Here is a 17,287-nt window from a genome sequence, read left to right as displayed (position 1 = left end):
TTACATTTGACAGTAAGTTTATTCATTCATAATGCATTCCCGCAGACGCTTGCCCAACAAGTGGAAAACTGATTTTTTTTTGGTTTTTTTTTTCCTTCCCAGATGCCTATAGCAAGGTGGAAATCGAGCACATCTGCACTTGGAAACTTTCCTCCACCAGGGAGGGCATCAGCTACTCCCATGAAGAGCTATAATATGACATTTTTTCCTTGATTAGAAGTCCTTTACGCTGAGATGATTTCATTCATTGCAAGAGGTAGGGAAATAATTAAGGTCAAATTCACCAAGGATTTCCCTTCTAATTGGCCATATGGACTTGAAAGGAAAGTTTTATTGTTTTCTTTTGTCTTTCAAAGCAGATGTGCAGGGTCCTCGGCTTTTGGCTTTAGAGACATTGTCATCCCTCCCTTGGTGGTTCCAGCCATAATTACTATACTGTATCTGGCGCTATTTTAGTCCACATTGAGGTTACAAAGTTAAGTACAGTCACAGTTTTCCCGTCGCGGCTTCCGCTGTGCGTACACAGTTGTCAACATAGGCTGCTCCGAAGAGTCGGGATGTCACTGTGATGTATGATGTCAGTGAGTGGTGTTTGCACTTTAATATCCGAGGCTCTCTTAAAAAGGCAATGCTCCTTGGCCGTGCTCTAACCCTTCAACATTTAAGAACACAAGCACTTTTGTATGCACTTAATTATTATTTACTTTTATGCATTTTATTCTGCTGTAGTGATCACAAATGAGACACAATTTCGCAAGCTCTACATCCAAATTATGTTATTTGCACTTAATGTAATGACATTTTAAAATGTTTGTTTACATTCTAGCAGCCAATGGCATCGCTAGAAAGATCTGTGACTCAAAAATAACACAATTCTGCACATAACTTTTATTTATTGCATCGTAACGTGGTTGTATCAAATCATGAATCCCATATCGTGTATTGAATTGTATCATAAGATAACTATATCATCACATGCCTAGTATATTTTTGTATATTATTGTGTAACTGTCACTGTACATACAGAGATAATAGTGGTGCGAGTTAAAACTCAATCAGTCAGTCAATAAGTCATTTAGTCATTATTATACATTCTCCAACTTAGAGTCATTTCTAATAAATTAATTATGTAATTAAGCTGTTTGTCATTTTTTCTGGGGGTTACCCTGGAACCTTGTCAAGGACCCCCGGTGATCCCACAAACACTAGTGCAACAAACCCAGGCACAAATCTATAGTGCTTGTACGATTTAAAGTGTGCTTGATTTACATTGCAAGGCACGTAAACAGAGTCAAATGTTTTGAAATCACGAGCAAGGAAAGATAAATAAAGCTCAGGTCATATTTAAGTATTTTAATGTGTGAAACTATGATTTTTTTTCTCTGGCATGCATTACAGAATAAGGTAGGATTCCAGGGCCCACGTGATCCTCTGTAATTGCACAGAGAACGCCATGAGCCAGACCTGAATAAAGATTAGTCTCGTTTCTTCCTCTTTGATGTAGGGATCCAGAGCCAAGCCTACATTTTTAAATGACTGTCACCTGCTGTGCTGGCGTATATCCCCCAGGGAGGCTGTGATCATTGGCAGGTTGCTGCAAATCAGACAGATACTTGACTACTTCTCAATGATAGAAATGCAATCATAGCTTTTAGGGGCAGTTGCACTCTATCTGTCTGTCTCTCTGTATGGGTCGTCTGAATGAGACCAGTAAGTGCCCAAACCATGAATACATAAAGGCTGCTTCACGAATTGATGTCATGACATGGGCCAAAGTGCAAAGCCAACAAAGCATCCAAACGTCAACATCCATTCTTGTCAGTTTGAGGTCCGGATTCACTTAGATTGTGCTGCGAGGGCAATTTGTGCAGATTTTTGTGCCTCAGCTGCTTGAGCTAAGAGCACAGACTTTTCATCTTATTCGCTAAGAAATGTATGCAAATCAAGTTGTGGCGCAAACAAGCCCACGTAAAAGAGTGGGCAAGCAAATAGCCCCCTTCATCACCACTTGTAAGTGCAAATTGTGTGCTTCAGCTTTAAGACTAGAGCGCCCTAAAGCCCCTTAATAATTGGAGCGTTCTCTGAGCTGATCTGAGATTTTAAGGATGGAAACCCCTCTGCTTTGCTTGCCTGACTTGCTGGTGACAATGCTGCATCTTGCAGCAATGATTACGGCCATTCTGTATGGCCAAACTCTTTGTGCAAAGTCATTACACCATATTTCAAATGATTTTATATGCACTACAATAATTTGGGGGAGTTGGTGTTGAAAAGTGTTAGTGAAATGGACGCAATCTAAATTTGCCTGGCCTCACTTACAAATCACTATTAAGTAGGCGTAATAATGAGATTTACATATGCATGACCATGGCAAGCGCAAAGAAGCTGTCATTTTTGACCAGCGCTATTAGTCAGCTTTCCACTTATGGCGCATAATTAAGTATAAAAAAGTAAATAGCACAACTTTCTGATTTGATCATTCTGGTGATATAGTGTGCTCTTCCCTGCACAGACCTTTAGTGAATCTGGGCCTGAGTGTGTGGTGCACTGTGGGACGGGCCAAGGGAACAATATGACGCCAGTTCATGAAGCTGCCATCTTTGTGCACACGGTCCATTGTTCAGTATTCACAGTTTTGAGCATCTCAGTGAGCCAAGATGTGCAAACAAGGAAGGGAAGGTGTGTTCACGTCCGTAGCCAGTATTCACAGAAGGTACAAACACAAGTATGTTGTTTTAGATCCTTAGCCAGTGAGAGCAACTTCAGCAACAGACGATCTAGTTTGCAGTGACTGTGGGTTTTCCACTCCTGACTATGCATTTGCATAATGGAATTATGGGCTCAGCCATGCTATGTCTTTAGTGGACCATTAGGCAGGCCTTTACTGGATTGTAATTAGTGGCTTCTGCCCTTCACCTTCATTAGCATGCAAATGAAAGTTCTGAACACTAAGAAATATTTGGCACATTGGGAGAAAAATGCCAAAGTGATTAACAGGCAATCTGTAGTGGAATTGTCTATTTCTATCTATCACAGTTTAGAGCACTTGAAATGAGACATGGCAAATATAAGCGGTTGAGTCTTAACAGGTTGATCTGAACAATTAGTTGTTGAAATGAGTTTTGATGACATGACTGAGAGTTAATTTAGACCAGAGGTCTTTGGCCATAATCCGAGAAAATTCAACCTGATGTTCCAACTAGATACAATTTAGCCTTTAAGCCTCCGGTTTATTCTTATTTAAATTAGGACCATTTCTGATATGGAAAGCTTGTTTCCGGCGCACAGCACAGATCTTTTTTTATTAGCGTATCACTTCCATCCCTTTCTTCCTTTGCATTTACACACATATAGCCCTTGCTAGTTTATTTTTTTTTCCGTCCTAACACTACCCTAATAAGACATTGTACTTGAACTTCTAAACCAGCCGGTGGCATTTGCAATTCTAATGCACTCATTTGAATTAAATGCTGCTTGCCATGAATACAATTGAACTTTCCAGACATGTCAGACAAGACCCTGCCAAAAGTAGCCCTGGACACGTACACATTAATCAAAGGAGGTAGCCACTGGGCCGGCGAGTGAAAACATCCTTCCAGAGGCAGCGCATGCCAGAGAGGGGTGAAGCGTGGGGGTCACTCTCCTTTTGTTAACCCTGTCTAATTAAGAGTCTAAAGTCAACCTGGGGAGACAGCTTGAAGGCATCGCTGGCTGCATTACTATAACAAATTATAGACTAAATATACCTGTAATTGATTTAAATATGTATAGGCTGTCTGTGAGGATGGGTGGATGGAGGAGGGAGGCTTTCGCAGCTCAGGACCCAGTTTTTGTAAATTTTGTCTTGAGCTGTAGGATCCTCACCCGTCAAAACATACCAGTATTTTTTAGGAAAGACAAGACAGGGGCCCGGTTTGCACCCATGCACATCGACTGCTTTGCAAAACCAGCCTGCATTCTGCCACTGTATCTGAATTTTGTGGCTGGTATGGTATCAGGCGAGAATAGGTTTGTTGCTTTTGCACATTCCAGGTAAAATATAAAACAGCAGAGATATCATTCATTGATTTATTCATTTATTCGTTCTCTTTACCCGCTTGTCCCTATTCGGGGTCACGGGGGGCTGGAACCTATCCCAGCATGCTTTGGGGGTAGGAGGCAGGGAAACACCCCGGACAGGTCGCCAGTCCATCACAGGGCCTGCTGAGATATAATATGTGTTATAATATATAATATGATACTGTGCACCTGCCCACTATAGACACAAAGCATGTGCCTTTCATGTCAGACCCTGCTTGCCTCCATGAAGAGCCAGATCTTCAGGGGGCCCAGATATTGATCTTTCTAGGCAGACTTTGACTTTTATTCTTGGGGGAGCAGCAAAAAAAACAAAAACAAAACGACTATATCCCCGTCAATTCCCAACTATGCTGCACCACACCACACGCAATGCCAATAGATCACTTGTAGCCAACAGACCGTACAACACAACAAATTGAAAAGTAGAGAACAACCGACGAACACATCCAAACCCAGGCTGCATCATTCAATACCGAACAGCGCAAAGTACCTTAATTAAGTAGTGGGAGAATAGATCACTTGCCAGTAGACCAGAGGACAGCGCATGGAAAAGTTATAACCAATACCTCCAGATACATTCCGACTGAACACACACACACACACACACACACACACACACAAACGTAAAATAAACAGCCGTCTTACCTAATGCAGCAGTAAGCTTTTTATTAATGGAGAATAGTCGCCTCTGGTTATCACATTTCACTATGCTACGCCTGCGTGAAACAGGAGTACCAGCAAAATAAAGTTGTTTTTTACTCATTTAAGCTGAGTTTTCTGACTGCACTAAGGAGGCCTACGAAGGACAAATGGAAGGATAAATGCTAATAGCTAAGCTAACCGTACCTACAGAGAAGCCTCGCTGGTTACCAGTCTCAGTTTGCCAGAACATTCTCCCGCTGAAGGTTACATGTTCCACAATGACAAGTGAAGAGGCAGGTAGCAAGTTTACTAGTTTAACAAGTTTACTAGTTTAACAAGTTTACTAGTTTAACAAGTTTACTCACTTGCTTCATCGATTCCGCCATTACGAGAATTTTTCTCAGGGGAGAGCGCTGCTTTTAAACAGCGAGGGAGGAGACAAGCTAGTTTTAAAAAATGAAAAGCTACTGAACGGAGCGGGAGGAGCTTCGTTCAGGAGCGGAATTTGACAACAAGCTTTAGAAAAGAGGAGAAAACAGCAACACAGCTGCTGCTGTGTGGATATTGGTTTATATCATTATGTCTCAATTAAATCTCCACATAGCACACGTTAGTTTCAGGGTTGGTTATAAGGTCTGATATCACTTATTGCTGGTTTAAAGACCCATCTGGATCTCACGCTATAGCTTATCAAGACCTTAAACTTTACTCTGTTTTGCCTAAATCAAATAAATCTGGCCTGAATGTGAAACACTCTGATTGACTCCCAGCCAAAAAAGAAGCAGTCTACTCTGCCTAACGGTGTGTTCAGTGAAGATGGAAGTAGTCAGAAGTGAGACCAGTCGTTTTGCTTGTCTGACTCAACCATCAGAGCTTTAGCTAAGACCAGATGCCTAATTTGCCTCATTTTTAATGATCAGATTCAGCCAGTGACCTGGAAATTGGTGGTGGTGCGTACTACAACACATAGATATAGATTAATATGTGCAGAGGTGCAAATAAGATGTATTCCATGGCTGTAGTGTCATCTGTCAGCCACTAGGTCTAGATAGCTAGGGAAAAATTCAGAGATTCTGACAAGTATTTGTTAATTTATCTACAGCAATTTCAGTGTTTCTTGCCTCATTTGCTTTGGGTCCAGCATGATAATATAATAAGATGCTGAGGGTATTTAAACAGATTAATATTTTGCAAGGCTTGCACAATGAAGGGCCAGTAGCACTATAAGCCACACTGTTTCCTATCTCCTCACTGTTTTCACTTGGTTATGATTTTCAGCTCTCAAGCTGATTTTTTAAAACTATTTATGTACAGTATGTGTTTGGTAATAACAGTAAGAGAGCGATGTAATGTAATTCAAAAATATACAATACTTTTATCACCTGAGGATTCTATTTTAAAAGTGTGTAATCAGTTACTTTTTCAAGGATTATATTCTGATTGCTTGATGAAAGGCTGATAAAGCAAAAAGTTACAGGCAAGTAACTTTTTTTCTATTGCATAACCAAGCATAGCAGGTGAGCTTTTGGGAATTCAAGTAGGTGTAAAAAGTCGTTAAGCACCTATATGTTAGAGGAGGAACAGCAAAGTGTTTTCGTTTCTCTGACCTGACCTGACCCTTTCTCAGATTTGCAGTATCTGAAGTCACCTTAAACAACAGAGAGCTGTGCAGTTCTTGTATTTTTCACCATGCATGCTGTGGGCTTCTCTCTGAATAGCAGCAGCACATTATTGACACGCAAGTATCGACAAACTGTGGGCTTAACACATTTTCTGTGGGGTTTTTTATACTCAGCCAATAAACAGAAAATAGATTGTGCCAACTAAATTGGAAAAGTCATCTAAAGTGATCAGTTATCAGGCACAGAATATATTCAATTATTAGTCATCTGTAGTCAGTAAATCATTCATTTCCATAGAGGTAATCAGGAATGAGCCTTATTCCGTTTTAATAATTCATGTAAAACTATTAATTGGAGTGCTAAATGTATAATCTATAATCTATGCTAAACTCCAACTACACCAGCCATTCCCTTTCCTGCCTGCCCTCCCTTGATGGATGGGCTTCTGACTTTCTCATACTGTTGGTCCTGTGTTGCCCCAGAGAATTATCATATCCCTACAAATGTGTCTGTTCTCTCTATTTATCTTGTTTTTTGCTCGGTGAAGCACTTTGCAAATAAATTTGAAACAGATTGACTGATTTCATACGGTGACTTGATTCTTTTATTGTTTTTTTTTTGTTTTTTCCTTCTGTAAATCAGTGATTCTCAAACTTCTTCATATCAAAGACCCCAAATTTAGTACGCATTAGGGCCATGGACCCCCACTTGAAGAGATTTTGTCTCTCAGACCCAAATCTGAGAATATTTTTATTGTTAGATATGATTTTGTCCAGAATTCCATGACTATCTGTATTGTAGGTAGAGAGATAACAGTGAAACTATGATCAAAACAGTCATTCTTCTACATTCTCTAATTGTGTTCACTTCTTGTAAATATAATAAATAATGCAATAACAATTCATCAGTTTGCTGGGGACCCCCTGGAACCCTCTCAAGGACCCCTGGTGGTCCCTGGACCCCACGTTGAGAACCACTGCTTTAAATATTGCTCTATAATTGTATGTAACCTTGATATTTGATTTTTTTTTTCTTTTTTCTCTTAAGAAAGGCGTAACTATAGGGACAGGAGTTGGAAACCAGCAGTATCTTTAATCTCTGTATGCAGAACATCAGCTGCATCAGCTTGTCACCAGTTGAAGTGGCACTATGTTCATTTGCATTGTCCCTGTCAAAAAAACTATATAAATACATTTTAAAAATCCTCTGATTATGATATTGCCATATCATAACATTAATTACTATTTCTGTGGCCTCTCATAAGTGCTGAGTGGCTTCTGTAGCCGTGAAAAAAAATCAGCTTCATTCACAGAGCACAATCCTCATACATGTGGAAAATAAATCAAGAGAAAGTAAATTTGAGGTCCGCTGGGTGGATTCCGTTTTGTATTTTTTTTTTCTAAAAAAAAACCCAATTGCATCATTGCTCAGAATGGACAGCTTGCTCAATAATTCATACAATTAGTTTTTCTCCTTAAGCAAGCTCTCTTGTTTCAGTAACCTGCCTCAACCTTCGCACCGGCCCCTGTCTTATTAATCAGCCCCCATCGATTTAGTGTTGAAACTAATTAAGGCCCTGACATGTGCAGTTGATTCCAGACATCTGTATGTGTCACGAATGCAAAAGCACCCCCTCTCTGCCACTCTCTAACTTACTGCCATTGACACCGGCAGGGTAACTTGCTCCACTAATACCAAAGAGGACCGACGCAAATAGTGTTTTCCAGCGCTTTCATTGCCACCTTTGGACTGCGTTTGAATACTAACAAGCAGCTCGAAAACTTTTGTTTCCCCTGTGTGGATTCAGCTGATGATGTTGCAGAGGATAAATAAGAATATTTCCAACTGATAAATGTTCAATTCCACGGGCAGGCAATGAAGTTGTTGATTCTTTTAAATATTGTTTTATCTCATTAAAAATGATATCCATGTAGTGATGTCTTGTTGGTGCTGAAGTCTAAAAACAACCTGAGTTTAACCTCTAAAGTGAACCTCATAGCCAATTCATCTGAAGTCTTTGAACCCTTGTGCAGACCAGAATTCACAACTTGGGAAGAAATTTCCATTACATTTTACAAACTTTCAACTACAGATGCATTTCATATTATGCTGGTATTAAAAATGCAAATTGACCCCAACCCTGAAAGGCCACAGACAGCAATATGCAGCATTGTCATGCACTAATTATCTCATATGCTTCATAGAAATGATGAAGTCAAGGCTAGTTGAGCCTTCGCTCCCGGCAACATGCTGTTTTACAGTAGCTTTATGTCTTTTAAAATGTATAGTATAAATGTTGCTCGCCATGATAAACACTCTGCGCCATTCATTAAACAGTATAAACACTTATAACTAGCCTTCATGACCTTAAAATGAATATGTGCTACTTAAAGTAGCAGTGGTGGGTAAACAATTAGTGTATTCAGCCCTTCAATGATGAAGCTTCCCACTACCCCTATTAAGACGCGGCATCTTTATACAGTTTATCCCCGCTGTTTTATGAATTCACAATTACACCTCATTAATGTGTCATTTGCATAATTACAAGGAATGGGGACAGCATTCACAGTGGGAATATACACTACCTTGAAGAAGAAAAAAAACACACAACACAATGTTATGAGCTCTAGGAGCAGAGATATTTTGCTATTGCGCATGTTCTTAAGGAGGGTTGCCTTCAACATGGCATGTCACAAATGTTAATGAATCTGCAAGCCTGTAAAACTGGGACAAAATTCACTTAGAGTGATTTTTGTTTCTGTGCAACGCTTGAATGACAGCCAGAAATTGCAAATCTGAAGATGCCTTTGTTCGTATTTCATTCCCCTTAATGTTTTAAATGGTATTAATTCTCAAAATTTCATTCTGTCTTAGCATGGGCATGAAATAAGGTGCGGAAAACCAATATCTGCAATAAAAGCGATGTGAGAAATTCACTCAAAGGGCTTATTTGGCCCGCGCAGGTACTTTAACCCACCCTTTCTAGGTTATTTGTAAGATAAATGAAACCGCAGAAACAGATGACAGGTCTTTAGCTCAACTATAAAATGCAATTAACCAGCAAATGAGGCCAGGCAAGCCACTCTGACCAGTCGGCGTGGGCAACGGCTAGAGGGGAAGGAGGAGAATGGTAATTCATACCCAATCTGCAAACTGCTCGGCTACCTTAACCGGCTTGATAAATGGCATGTGACATTTTAACTGCTGATGATTTGGGTATTCAAAGGTATTTAATTGAGATCTTGAGGAATTTTTGTGTCATCGGTGGCTGGCAGGGATAAGCAGAGATGAGATTTCCCCCCCTTTATGGTCTGTCTGTCTGTTTGTTTGTTATAATAGATTCTGGGCTAATTGTTCTGGAATTCACCTGAAGTCGCGCTCTGCTTCGTTGGGACTCTTTATCGTGAGGATGGGGCATTTTAAGCTTACGGTGCTTTATAAAGATCAGCGTTGAGACGGAGAAAGCCATAGGGTAAAACTTAAATTTATCACAAATTGCCTTCCCGTCACTCGGTGTGATCGGAATACTATATAATCTGCAATATCGCTCTAAATCATGCCTACATTCCATGAGGGAAAATGTACAGCTCAGTGCGCGCCGCCCACCTTCCCCATCCAGAAGCAACCCACAAGCCCCAGTGGTCGGATACCTTGCCAAGGCCTTTTGTTCTCAGCCATAATACATCTTTATTAGTATGATCCCATCGCTCCTGTGCTTTACTCACACTCCATTAGTCTTTATCCAAATCATGTAGTTACAAACACACTGTCATTGAAGGCAGGAAGAAATACTCTCCGGACAGCAACGCTGGATAATTGCTCCAACTTTTCAACTAACTGTTCAGTACATCAAGTCTGAAAAGCCGCTGGCAGAGAGACAACAAGCAGCCCACATTCGGAGCTAAGCGGCGAAATGAAAAGCCTCCTTCTGACAGTTACACTGTTTCCGCGCTGGAGAAACCTGGCTCTGCTCAGTCCCCGTTTCTCTCTCCCCCGGTCTGGATACAACCGTGTGCACAGGGGTCCTGAGATTTATGGCAGCAGCTCAACATAGCTGGTGGGGGAAAGTCTTTGGGGGTTTTCACGTCCCTCCATTTGTTTTGCACATTACTGATGTTTCCCTTAATGTGCTCCGAGCATCCCCTCGAGAAGCTTAGGTAGGCCTGTTCTCAAGTTCAGGCTTCATTTAGTTTTCCCCCTGTTCTTCTCTGGAGATAAAACCTGACATACAGACCTCTCCGGCTCTCCTGAGGAGCTATTAATACAAGAAAAGGAACAGAGGAGAGGAGGTGGCGAGCCCCAGATCCACCTGGCAGACCGGCACTGCCATGTTTATTTGGATCGTACATGGGAAACGGATGAATAGGCAAGCAATAGCTCTTAGTAATGGTGGCAAACCGATGTTTCCAAGGTCCCTGATGAACAGCGGATCTTTTTGCCAGGCCTAGTTCTCCCTCACTAATCATCATATCAGCAGTGGGCTGCATAAACTTCTTATTGCCAAAAAAAAAATGTCAACCCTTCCACAATTGTGGAAAACTGACTGATCTTCCTTGATTTATGATCATGTGTTTTTTGGAGAATTTGCAATGCAATGGCTTGGCTTGGTCCCAGGGTCGTGAAACATTCTCAACATTCAGGAAGCAATGTCCGCTGTCTCTTACTGTAAAAAGGCAAAAAAATAGAGGAAAAAATATGGGGTCTCTGCATGATACCATGATAGGCTACATATATGTACACATCCTAGGCTTATATCCACTATACCACATCCATATTGTAGTGCAGGTGGTGAGGTCATCTTTATAGCTTTTCGTCTTGTAACATGCATTTACTATGCACATTTTTTTCACATTTAAAGTCGCACTTGGCAACTTCGCACTTTGGCGGCCCCAAGTGGCAGCGGGAGGTAACTGTTTTAATTTTTGAAAGTTTGAAGGACTTCATTACCCACAAATCGCGTAGCGTGACGTCAGTAAAGTGTCTTTTCTTAGTGTTTGGTGCTTCTGGAGGTGGTGAAGAGGTTCGGCCATCGCTAATGCTAACTCGCTGCTGTTTAAGATACATTTTTTATTATGCTCTTAAAATTTGATTTGTCAATTCCTGTGGACGGAGAAGATTTCTTGCCACTGACCATACCCAGCACCTGAAATTAATTTGGGCATATAGGGCTAATCTACAGGGTCTCAAATATGGCAGATGGGACGCTTTTCTATGTTGCAGCCTCACTGTGATTTAGGCTGGTGGATTTTTACATAAAAATCTTTCCCGGGGTAAAACACCATTGTAGATTTTCACAGAAGTCAGTTGAATCTTGGGAGCTTACTTGGCTACATTCCTTTTCAGAGCACAGTGGGCATTAGTTTAATTATTACTTAACCATACAAAAGAAGATCCATCAGTAAAAGATTAAGAAAATGAGTGTCCTTTTTGTGACTTTCAATTCAATTTTTTTTCCTTTTAGATTGGCCCATCCAACCCCAGGACACGTGCACAACAATGCCCGACTCCACGCAATCTACTAAAATCTTGACATCTCGACATGAATAATAGACACAGCCTGAACAGTGTGCGCTATAATCAGTGGCTTACCCTTTCTTTACCAGGCCGCCAGATAACTTTGCCATGCCTCAGTCTCCTCTGGCTAGCCTGGCCATGCCTTAACATAAGGACAATGAAGAGGAGGCGATAAATCTTTATTGAAGCAATTATAGAGCAAATGTTATTTACACCACCTAATTGGGCGCGGGTATCTCTCCGCTCATAGAAATTAAGGCTCGAGGGGAGTTAAAATGGACACCAATTAATTTTTGCTGACAGAATCAGCAAAACAGCAAATGGCAACAAAGGGAGTTTCCCCAGGAGGTAGTGACTTTAGAGGGAGGTGAGAATAACTCGACTAATGTAGCCACAACATCACACCATTTCCATATAAATAACTTCCAAAGAAATAAGAAACTCATTTGCGCAGCTGAAAAGAAATCAATTACGGCAACAAACAGGCGAGCTCCATTCCCCTAGACCTTGAAAAGTACGAATGACATGGTTATACATTCTAATGCTTTGCTGGGGTTCTGGTGGAATATGCATAATGTGCACTGACGGACAGGGAGGGGTACGTCAGCTAGTAAATGTCAAGTACACATACAGGACCACACACAGCTTATTAAAAAGCTGTCACGAGGAGAGAAGAAGCTAACAGGATGTACCAGACTTGATGAGGATTTATTACCCACTGCCATCTTTACTAAATGGCATTCTTAGACTCTAGGAGTCTTAAAATAAATCACCTCGCTGATGCGTGCGTGTGTGTCTGTGTGTGTGTGTGTGTGTGTGCGTGTGTGTGTGTGTATTATTGGGTCACTTTTGAGTAGTTGTTTTGTTTAGCTTCATTGTTTCGTTTTTGACAAGGTAAGGAATCACGGAGGGCAAAATGCGTCGACTTAATTTTGACTTTCTTGTCTTTGTACAGTAAATCAAACGGTCAAGACTACCTTCAGTGATTCCCTCCTACTTAGAAAAGCTTGATAAATATAGGCCTAATGTCTAAGATCTAATGTTCTGAAGCTTTAGCTCCATTTATTTTCACCCGCAAGATTTGTCTGAGTGAGCGAACGTATTTGGCATCCCAGTTACAGACCAGTCAGGTCCAGCAGCTGGAGCATGTTCTGATTGTTCCTTGGAGCAACACATGCACACACACACACACACACACACACACCAGCCTGGTCTCATGAAATTTGTGGGGAAATGACCATGTTTTAAAATGCGAATAATTTGCTCCGTGCACAAAAAGTGAGAGAAATCCGGTTCCCCACCGGAAAAGCATTAGGTGGAGGAGACACGAAATAGCAAAGTTTTCTACTGTCTTACTTTTCAGCATTTATTTAATCATGAACAAAACCTTTGCCTAACCTTAACCAAATTGTTTTACTTAAAAATGTAACCATTAGCTAACCTTTCCCATTCATGCTATCACATAATCCTTTCATGGTGGAGGAACATAATCTTCACATTGTCCATGACCACACAACACATAATCTGCATTTCAGAGTTTGTGTTCATTTCACAACATTTTTTGAGCAGCACCATGAGCTTGGTCTCAATCTATATTTGGGCTGCATTTGGATTTTATGAGCCTTGAAAAAAAAATATATTTCTGCGTTTTCAGTGTCCTTCCACACGGATGCTGAGTCAGTCAGGAATATAGTTGAAACATCACCCTCTGTCTCACTGATTCGGCTAGATTGAAGATATCATTCACACCAATACAAATACATTTTCTATTGTAAGTGTTAAAATTACTACTTTTTCATCTGTTTTTTATTGGATGATGGTGCAGATTTTGCACAGCCAATAACTTTAAATTGAAGCAGTCTCTACGTCAGCCGTATGAGGGATAAAGTGATGGAATTCAATCTGCTGAACAAACTGGGAGCAGTCTTCATTTGGAGTAGAAATGAGTGGGGCACCAGTGGGAAAAAGCAATATTGTCTGCTCTTCCCTCACTGGACAAGGTCAATTAGAGAAGGACATGGATTGGCAATCAAAGCTGACACCAAAGATTGACTATGGTGATTATAGCCATGCAGATGGGGGGCTTTAAAGGTTATTAATAATGATTTATGGAATTAATTAAAGAAGTAAGATAGGATTCCGTGCTTTAAATACATTATATAAGTCCAGCTGAGGGAACATTTACCACTTGTGGCAACTCCTGGGATGAATGCAATACGGTCAGTAAATGGATGGCTTGTCACTTGGGTTGTGGTGGAGTTATGATTATGATTACTGAGAGTGAAGATGGATAAGTTGAACGGACGCAGCATAAATATCAGGCGTGAGAGTTCATGGATTGATGCTGAGCAAATTTGGCCCCGTGTTATTAATGTATTACTGTATTCATGTAATTATGTATGTAACATGTATACATTCCTGTATCATCCTCTCATCATATCTCCTCCTGCTGTTTTTCATATTTTGGAGGGATCTGCAGGCCAATACATTTCAAGCTATGTGTTCCTATCGAAAATGAGCTTTGTTGCTCATAATCCGAACATACCGTTACATATGACACATATTAGCATAATAAAGAAATGGTGTATCATTGACAAAATATCTTTCAGTGTTTTTATATGAGGTTTTCACTTCTTGTAACCCTTTGTGTCCACATTCATAACAGAATTGGAGTCCTTAGCATTAATAGCACCTGTTACATTGCTATTAAAAATAATTAGAACAAAAATGAATTATATTTTAAAGCTGTAATCTACAAGATCCTCATGTATTTCTTTATTTTGTCTCCATCTTTGGTGCTAAGCGCTCCATGCTGTGATGTTTCTTTTTTTTTATTATGTCTCCATCTTTGGTGCTAAATGTTGTATATTATCACTCTAAAGGAATGTGCAACCATGAACAGTAAAAGTCCTTTCATGTTTTGCCCAGTGGCCATTTCAGACTGCAAGACAGTTCCTCTGGCTTGTTAATCATTCCCCATGCACAGTCAAAACTGACATGATCATTTGATGTATTACTTTGTATTGCTCCTCTAATTATTCTTTCCTTTAACGAGGCAGGCAAGCAAAGCCAGTCTGCTTCCCCTCCCTCCCATGCCACAGTCATTTATTTCTTCATTTTCCCTCAACTTAGGAACAGTTTCTGTCATAGTGGAGCATGGAGGAAAAGCCGTATCAGTATTGCATTGAGTTTGTACTTCTCCGGTGGTCTTGATTGTAAAAAATAATACTCCTCAGTTGTTTTTATCTTGTATTTATCCAGGGAAGGTTGACTTCTTTTTCAGCGATGCCCTGTTTTTACATTCACACAGGCACTCCCACGTCTGCGAGCCGCAAAGAACAGAAAAGTCCTTCCGCCGCCGGCCACCGAGCGGCTCCCCCCGGCAAAGCGAGGGGTGAGAGGGCCTTGCTCAAGGGCACCTCAGCGGCGGTTGCTGAAGGAGGACGGAGTGCGACTCATTCGCTTCCCACGCTTCAAGGTTTTCCCAAGCCGGTCTGGGGGATTTGAACCGGTGACACCGGCGGTCACCGGCTCGCTTTTTCCCCCTCCGTGTTAAATCGCGCTGCTCGCCGCGGCGCTTGGGTGACTGGCTGAGATGTCAGAGTTACAACGGGTGTTAATTACGAGTTAAGCAGCAGGTTTTCAAGTGTGTTGCAGTAACGCATTTGACCGTCTGATTTCAGTATAATCTGAAGGTACAAATGGATGAAGGTGATAATAAGACTCAGTATTTTGTCTTATTTGAAGGGTCTGGGTTCAAAATCAATGTTACATTAGAATACAGTACTGTGCAAAAGTCTTAGGCACCCTAGATTTTTTATATAAATTTTGTCTTAGATGTTTATGTTTTCTGCATTAGTGTGTCAGTAGACTGCTCTTTCTAGTATTTTTTTTTTTTTATATTTAGGAACTTTTCATAATTTTTGAAAGCATCTTCACTTTATGGATTTTTTTTTTTTTTTTGCACAGTACTGTAAATAAATAATCACAGAAAATCAGCCTAAGCAATTTGTGACAGCTTTATGGGCCAACAAAGAAATGCTATGAGACGGAGTGTCTGCATTGAGCATTATCACATGAAGGTCAACAGCAACGAAGGCATTTAGGCCAGCGCTGAACATTTCTGAGGTCGTATTTAGACAGTTTTACAGCCACCGCTGCTTCCGTGTGTGTGTGTGTGTGTGTGTGTGTGTGTGGGCTCAAGCGAGTATAGCGAGAGCTACAGGTAGAAATGAAAGAAGAGGAGGTTAGCCATCTAGAAACACATCCTACATGGTTCAGGAGACTAATTATACAAGAAGGCCAAGCTAAGTCGAGCACTTCAGAGAGTCTGCGGGCTACGCAGGGACCGAGCGACATGGATACCCCATTCAGAGGAGGGAAACAGCTTCTCATGCATGCCTTATTACCCCGAAGACCTACGTCAGTGGCAGATAAGTCACCTACTCCTTCTAGCCCCGCTCCTCTGCGGACACAGATCCTGTAATGATACATTTCACTTCTGGCGATTTTCGGGGGTTTGACGGGCAGAAATATGGAAACAAAAAAAACGGGGGAGCGCAATGTGGGACATCATCTCTGACCCCCATCAAAGAGATCCCTCTTCACATTGTGTGTTAAGGCGAAGCAGTGCCAACCCCTCATTTTCCTCCGGTCCATCTCTAATGGGATTTGGGTTTTATATTAAGTCCAGCTTCCCCTTCCCACCTCCCCTTGTCCTGACACTGCGGTGTGTGAGTGATTTGAATTTAAAAAGTGGCTAAACCCACTGAGCGGGCTTCAAATGGGATTGTGTGTGCCTTTCACTGTTAAACAGGGCCTTGCAGGTAAGCCTGTCCTGTAAAATGACAGAAAAGGTGAGGGGTGCGGCTATGTAGGGCATCACTTACACACAAGAGAAAGCGCTACTAGATCGTCTTTTCTGTTTCAGACTTACAGCTGGCCAGTGTTTGACCCCAGCTGAATATCACTAGGGGTTTTCCTTGAAATGTAGCAGTCAATGCACAGTGTTTTTGCACATCGTTTTCATTATCTGCAATAATGACGGAGGATGGGCTTCTATAAAATAAACGATTCAAGGTCAGGTACGGAGTAATACCCGCTTCATGATGCATTAAACCGCTTCCAACTTTACAGTTCATCATACCAACTGCACGATGGTGTTCAAAGGAAAAGTGTAGCACATGGATACGGACAACCGGACAATGTCTCGTCCATATCCAAGACTTCTCACTTCTATTCCTGTTATCTCAACTGGAATAAATATCACATTGACCTCTGACCAAGACAAAAATGTCCGTCCCTAAAGTTATTGGCATGCGTTCGTCAGTGTGTGGTTTTTGGCATGCATTTAATCTTGATCCAGCCGACATGTTCGGTGTCATAGCTAATTACAGTGCTAATACATAGGTCCATTAATAACTGCCTTG

This window comes from Centroberyx gerrardi, chromosome 1 (genome assembly GCF_048128805.1).
Source record: "Centroberyx gerrardi isolate f3 chromosome 1, fCenGer3.hap1.cur.20231027, whole genome shotgun sequence".
Taxonomy (NCBI): domain Eukaryota; kingdom Metazoa; phylum Chordata; class Actinopteri; order Beryciformes; family Berycidae; genus Centroberyx; species Centroberyx gerrardi.
This window is presented reverse-complemented; position numbering follows the sequence as displayed.